We start from the raw sequence: 8,324 nt of genomic DNA, 5'->3' as shown, positions 1-8,324 counted from the left end.
GACCATTATGCACATGGCTCAGAATATACCAAATCCACTTTACTTGGAAATTTCTTGGCAGATGTGGGATATGGGTTAATAGTTTGACCTCTAGATGCTTATGCTTGGGTTTCAAAGATCCATCAACACACATTTCTCCTAGGGCACTATCCATCACTAGGGTTCCAATTTCTTCCATAGATCACTTAAAATGAGTGTGAATATCATTTATAAGAAGTACCTTTGGAGGAATTTGCAATTGAGCTCCATTCGGGTCGAGTGGCTCCACAACTACTAGTACCAACTTGAAATTTGGTGCTTTCCATTCCATGCCTTTTCCCAACATCTCAAAACCTCTTTTTTTCTTGTTGCTGCTACTACTTCTAGATGCCATGGTTGCTTAGTAAATGAGAAATTTTTTTTGAAAAATCTTTGTTGCAAATTTGCTCGAGATTACTTGGATGCACTGTAAATCACTCTACTCTAGGTATACTAAAGTCATGGTAAAAAATGAAGTCAAATTTTTCCCTTTTTGATGAAAATTTCCATTAATGCTTGGTACCATAATGACATAGTGTGTGGCAGACTATCATCCACTTACTATGCTCAATAGAAGCTTGTGACTCGACGATCGAACAAAACTTTATTACTTCTAACCTAGCTCGGTAGAGCCTATCACCAACCTTACTCAGTGAATACTAATTTCTTGTGATCCCTCTATATCTTAAATACTAATTTGGATCTCTTGCTTCCTTTCATTGTAACTGGTTAGAATATGGCTTGAAGATATAGTTCTAGTTCTTCCTTAAGAACTTAATTGGAAATGGTGTAGTCACCCACTTCTTGAGTGACATGGCCATCATTTGAACTGGCTTTCTCGATGGATTTGGGAATCTACTGCTATCTCATTTGCTTCCTAATGTTATCATCTTTAGCTTTCTTTTCATCTTCAACCTTTCCTATATTCATCTAATTCTTAGCTATATGACCAAGTTCAATGCATGCATAACATCTTATGGTGGTATCCTTCTTTCTCAAGTGATGCCTTGCACAGTTTATGCCAATGTGTCCATATTCTCCACAGTAATGACATCTACACCAAGTATTGTAGTCCCAACCAAATATTGCTTTTATAAATTGTTTAGCTAGATCAAATGGTTTAGATCTACATTCAGATGCCTTGTGACCTTGCTTCTTACATTTGTGACATTTACCTACAAACTTTAGTTTCTCCTTGCATTCATTAGCTTTATGACCTTGTTGATTGCAATTGTAGCACTTTTCATTGAATTTTTCCTTTCCATTGCTCCAACATTTGTTTGATGTATAACCTAACTTACCATAGTTATTGCAAGTAGGTCTTTGATTCCTTTGAGTGCTTTGTTTGGAAGATTCACCTTCTTCTTTGTATCCAAGTCCTACTTTACCCTTTTTCCTATAAAGATTCTGCTCACTTTGCTGACTCAATTGATGCATGTCCACTTGGGATTTCATTATTCTTTCATTGAGTTGTTTTTCATAATTCAGATCAACCTTCAATCTTTCATTAATTTGTATTTCAGTGATTAAGTCATTTCTTAGCCTTTCATTTTCAAATCTTAGACTCATGATTTTCTCATTTGCATTGGAAAGCTGATTGATAAGACTTTCTTATTGAAGGGATTGATTTTGAGTTTCATTGTTCATTTCCTCCAAGTCTTCATTTTCCTTATTCCTTTGTTCCAAGATTTCACACATTCTTATTGACTGAATTTCTAGTTCTCTTTTCAATTATCTTACCTCTTCTTGTAGAGAGCCATTCTTCTCTATGAGTTCTTTGATTGCCTCATTTGCTTCATCTGAACAGCTTGAGGGGAAAAAGTCTTCAATATTTTCTTCATCATATTGGTGGTCATTCATTTGTTTTGCAAGTTCCTTCCTTCATTTTAGGGATTGGGAAAGATGCTCTTTTGCTTCCTTGAGTTGATCTATGGCCATCTCCAGATCTAGCTTTTCATTCTCAATGGCTTTGTGAAGTCTGAATATCTCCATTGTCCTTTATCTTTTGTCAAGCTATCAAGCTTTATCCTGAGAACCACAAAGCTTTGATACCAATTGTTGGAATTAATGAAGACTAGCTAGGTTACTGACAAGGGAGGGGTGAATCAATAACTTCAAAACTTTTCATAAATTCAACACTTAACAATATAAATCATTCACCATTAATTGATCTACTTTACTGTATGCATAAGAAACTGAAAGATAAACATTCATGACACATGAACATAGAAATTTGGTAACCCAAAAACCTTCCAAATAGAAAGTAAAACTGGAGTGGGGATGATACCCACAAAACTTCACTACTGCAGCATAAAGTTGGCCTATTAAGGCTTACATTGACCACTTCTAACGATCTGCCCTATTAAGAGAAATTTGGACTACTAGATCCACCTTGTTAGAGGTTTTACAAACACACAATGAAGTATGCACTCTATTAAGAGATCTAAAGAAAGAATATTAAGTCTACCCTGCTAAAGGATTTAGAAACTAATTCACCTGTTAGGATAAAATAGTAGATCTGACTTACAACTTGATTGTTGATTAGATCCTTGAAGTACATATCACCTCTTGTGATAGATATAACTTTATTGCTCCTTATAGGCCTTGTTGAATACTCTACTTTGTTGCTGATTCACATTCATATGTTGATCGTCTCATTACATTACTTCTTCTCATCATACTTAGGAATGATATAATACATTACATATATACCTTTCCAATATTTACAATTACAAGGTTGGCTAAAACACAAGTAAACAAAATATTACTAAGTCAGCCAAATAGTAGTAATTCAAGTTCTGAATAGCTAACTTGGTGACCTTCTGATACTCGGTGTCCATTGCATTATTCGGCATCATCATGCACTCGATAGAAGTAGAGGCCTAGTCCATACTAACCACACAACGTGGCTTCAAACTCGATAACCATTAGAGACTCGGTAGATATAGTGGCACTTGATAGATACTAAATACTATGTTTACCTTGTATGAACTTGGTAAACACTACTCATCCCATCACTCGGTTGAAATTGGCTTCACATCACAATAACTGATGACTTGGTAAATACTGCAAAGCTTAGTAACTACTAACTACTTAGTGATAACTACTAGACTGCACACTGTCTATTTTCACTCGATAGCTTTTGGAATGCTTGATATGAATTGTGAAACCTGGTTATCATTGGATTTCTTAGCAAACACTGGAAACTAAATGATGAACTCAGTAACCATACAAAATTGAATTAGTTTTGTCACTAATGGAAAACATAACTTAATGCCAACACTAACTATTGGGACAAACCTAGACGTAACTACCTTATATCCATAATATTCTAATTTTTCATTTTATTAGAGATCCATTTGACCAAACAATATGCAATTTCATTACACTACCAAGAGATATGAGTGAAAGTAAAATAAATTTAAGTTCTCATTTTAGATTTTTTTCATGTGTTATAAATATAAATTTGTAAATCACAGATAGGAAATAGCCTACAACACAAGGCTAAATTGTGAGGCTCTTATCTAGGAGGTCTTAGGTTTGAATCTACTCGAGCTTAATAAATAATAATAATATTTAAGTACAACATATTTTAATAATTAATATTTTCTTTGACCTCTTACCTATATCAACCATCAAGTGTGTGTGTGTGTGTGTGTGTGTGTGTGTGTGTGTGTGTGTGTGTGTGTGTGTGTGTGAGAGAGAGAGAGAGAGAGAGAGATTCAAAGACTAGATTAATAATTCAATTTAAGGAGTGTGAGAAAGCAATACAGATTATTTAGGTTTGATAGTAGTTTTGTTGTACATAATAATGTCAAAACCTATTCTTTTGATTTTTCATGTTAGTGTGAGTAGGAGTTACAAATTTAACAACAATGATAAAACTTAAATTTTATTAAATTTGAACTTTAGAACACATTCAAAGGCATAGAGAAGACAACTAAACTAACATAACAAATAAAAAAGATAAATGTACTACATGTTGCAATACTTATATTTAATAAATGTGTGAAACCTCCACCCTCGCATGACCATTATAATTTTCTCACTTGAGATTGATCATTAGCTTAATCAACCAAGGATCTTCTCTTTAATTTAGGAGTGATAATTTTAGAACTCATTTATTCACAATGACAACAAAAAATCAATTTCACAATATCTGTTTGCACTTAGAAGTGTTAACCTTTCATAATTAGGATCACCCTACACCCAAACCTAATCATTGAGGATTCACTTTTAATGACCTTTCCTACATATCCTCTTGTGACAAGCCAACAATTTTTTAGTTCACAATTAAATGGAGTTTAAACTATCTCTCCTCTTGATGAGATATCTTATCTCTCTTTAGACTTGATGTAACCATGATCAAAATTTTCCTGACGTAGATGGTCCAACCATGCAACAAGAGTCAACATAGTGGGAAAAAAAATCATCTAAGAACATAAGAACTCGATAATGAATAACAATCATTAGGTATCTGTATTATCATATAATCATATAATCAAAACGTACAACATGTCAATATATATTCTATGACATACTATTGGCATAAAGTTATTTTCCATTAGTGACAACACTTTTCTCACAGTATTAACCGAGTAAAGAAGAACTCAGTGTTAACCGAGTTCAGTCAGTTAACTAAGAACTCAGCATTAACCGAGTTCGGTTGGTTAATTAAGAACTCAATATTAACTGAGTAAAGATGGATGCAGTGTTAACTGAGTTCGATCAGTTAACATAGGACTCAGTGTTAACCGAGCTCAGTCGGTAAACAAAGAAGTTTGTTCTACCGAGTTTGTTTTGCTATTCGGCCGACTCAGTTAAATTTTGTCTACTTTTATTCAGCCGACCATTGCATGTAATTTTAACCAGGATGGTATATATATGTAATGTATTTTATCATTCTAGATGAAGAAAAATATATGAAGTATGTGAAGAATGTGTGCGAAAGCAAGTAAGCTGAATTTTGAAGGTTTTCAGCAAAGTCAGCATTGGAGCAGAAAAGTTTTATCTGTCATATCAAGGACAATCAGAGCGTAGCGGATCTTATCAGCAATCAGTTGTATTCAGATCCACTTTTTCATTCTAACAGGTGAATCAGTTTTTATAAATCCTTTAACAGGGTAGACTTAACAGTCTTTGTACCAAATCTCCTAACAGAGTGCATACTTATGAAGTATGTTTCAAATCCTTTAACAAGGTGGATATAACAATCCTTTATGCTCCTAACAGGGCAGATCACCAGAAGTGATCATTGTATGCCTTAACCGGCTAACTTCCTACTGCAGTAAAGAAGATTTGTGGGTTTCATCCCCACCCCAGTTTTACTTTCTATTTTGGAAGGTTTCTGGGTCACCAAAATCTCTGTGCTTATGTGTTATGAATGTCTACATACTGCAGATTAGGTGATTAAATATTTTACTAGTTAATATGAATTAATTTAAGATTTTATGTTTACTGATTCACCCCTCCCCTCTCAGTAAACTGTTATATCTTGAATATTTCCAACAATTGGTATCAGAGCTAACTTGGTTCTCAGGACAAAGCTTGACAGCTTGAGCAAAGATCAAAGTCAATGGAGATATTCAGATTGGAGAAAGTTATAGAAAATGAAAAGTTAGATCTTGAAATGGCCATGGTTCAACTTAAAGAAGCAAAGGAACATCTTTCTCAATCCCTAAAAAGAAGAAAGGATCTTGCAAAACAAATGAATGATCATCAGTATGTTGAAGTGAAGATTGAAGACCTGTTACCATCAAGCAATTCAGAAGAAGCTGACCAAGCAATCAAAGAACTTCTAGAAAAGAATGGATCTCTGCAAGAAGAGGTAAGAAAGCTTAAGAGAGAACAAGAAATACAGTCAATCAGGCTATGTGAAGCTTTGGATCAAAGAAACAAAGCACAAGAAGAACTGGAAGATAGAAGTCATGAAATCTGCAATCAAACTCATTAGTATGAAGACCTCATAGACCAACTCACCAATGCAAATGAAGAAATCAGGATTCTCAGAGCACAAAATGAAAGAATAAGGAATGATTTGAACACTGAAAAGCAAATCAATGAAAGTCTACAGAATGACTTGAGATCAGAAAGACAAATCAATGAAAGCTTGGAAAATAACCTAATCTCTGAAAGGCAAGTCAATGAAAGGATGATGAAATCTCAGGTAGACGTAAATCAATTGAATGAGCAGAATCTTCAAAGACAAACAAGCAAAGCTGGTCTTGGATACAAGGAAGCTGGTGAATCCTCCAAGCAAGGTGAACAAAGGAATAAAAGATCCACTTGTAATCATTGTGGCAAGATAGGTCATACATCAAACAAATGTTGGAGCAATGGGAAAGCAAAATTCAATGGTAAATGCTTCAACTGCAATCAGCATGGTCACAAGGCAAATGAGTGTAAAGAAAAACCAAAATTTGAAGGCAATTGTTACAAATGCAAAAAGCATGGTCACAAGCCAAATGAGTGTAAAGAAAAACCAAAATTTGAAGGCAATTGTTACAAATGCAAAAAGCATGGTCACAAGGCATTCCAGTGCAAATCCAAATCATTCAATCCAGCTGAACAACTTGTCAAAACCATATTCGGATGGGACTACAACACCTAGTGCAGATGTCACTATTGTGGAGAATATGGACATACTGGCATGAATTGTGCCAGACATCACCTAAGGAAAAAGGACACAACTGTAAGGTGCTATACATGTACAGAACTCGGTCATATAGCCAAAAATTGCATGAATATCAAAAAAATTGAAGATGAAAAGAAAATCAAAGCAGATAACATCCGAAAGCAAATGAAGCAACAATGGATTCCAAAATCTATTGAACAAGATAAGTCAGATAGGAGTGTCACTCAAGAGGTGGGTGACTCTACCATTTCCAATTAGTATTCATATAAGAAACATTGGAACTGCATCTTCCAAGATTTATCCTATGCAGCTCCAAAAGAAGAAGATGGATCAAATTAGTATTGTAGATACACTCTGACTCCAGGACGGTTCAATACTTTACCAAGTTTGGTTGGATGTAACAAAGCTTCATTAACCAAATAGCAGTTACTGAATTGAGTCGGTAAGAGACTTTGCCGAGCAAGGTCGGTTCGTGACCCAACCGAGTAAGGTCGGTACTTCAATATTTTCTTTCAATCGCCGAGTTAATAATATCTACCGAGCTAGTGGATGACAACCTGTCATTTCTTCTGCCATCGTACCAAAACATTTATGGAAAATTTGTTATCAAAAGGGGCAAAATTTGATCTAAATTTTTACTGCGAACAAAGAGCTAAGGTATTTTCTGCAATTTCAGAGCGAGCTTAAGACATTTCCGAGCGAATTTTTCAAAAGAGCGAAAGAATCAATTCAGAATTTTTCTACACCTATCAATAACAATGGCATCCGGAAGTGGAAGCTCTAAGACTAAGAAAGGCTCAGAAATGCTGGTTAGAGGAGAGGAATGGAAGGCGCCGAACTTCAAATTAGCACCAGCTATTGCAGAATCACTGGACCCTAATGGTGCTCAATCTCAAATTCCTTCAAAGGTACTTCTTGTCAATGATATAAGATCTCATTTTAAATGCTCTATTCAAGAACTTGGAAACCTAGAAATTGATAATGCCCTAGGTAAAATGAGCATAGATGGAAATCTAAAACCCGAACATAAGCATCTTGAAACAAAAGGGTTAACCCACATTTCGCACTTGCCAAGGAAATTTCAAGTTAAATGGGTTAGGTATGTACTCAGTTGAGTTCACAATGGCCAATTGTGGTTAGAGCAACCAGTGCTCATCACAAAGAAAATGATTAACAATATTACTGGACTCCCCATGCTGAGCAAAGCCAAGACTACCAAAACCCTAGGTCGGGAGGAATTGCAGAAACTGACCCAAGCAGAATGGGATGGTAGGGGACTTAAGCTGAATATTGTAGCTGACGTCGAATTGAGATTTGGCACTCACGTCATTGCTCACAAAATCTATAGTTCAAGCCGTCCAAACAGTGTACCCTGTGAAGCTGTGGATCTGGCGTACAAAATAGTGAAGAAGAATTTAGAATTTGATTTATCAGAATTACTTTTATCCCAATTCAATAAGAATATGGAAAGCATTAGAACCTCCAAGAACAATCCCTGCAAATTCGGTTCGCTTTTGATTTGTTTATTCTTCTATATTCAGAAATCTTTTCCATCAAAGGGATCAGTAGTATGGAGAAAAGATATACCAATTCTTTATCAGATAAACGAGTTCATTGCAGAACTAGATGAAAATTTTGATATTATTTTGGATAACTATTTTGAAGAATTTAA

The sequence above is a fragment of the Cupressus sempervirens genome, chromosome 8 (genome assembly GCF_028749045.1).
Source record: "Cupressus sempervirens isolate cs-2001-9-10 chromosome 8, ASM2874904v1, whole genome shotgun sequence".
In the NCBI taxonomy this organism is placed as follows: Eukaryota; Viridiplantae; Streptophyta; class Pinopsida; order Cupressales; family Cupressaceae; genus Cupressus; species Cupressus sempervirens.
Note: the sequence above shows the minus strand (reverse complement) of the source record.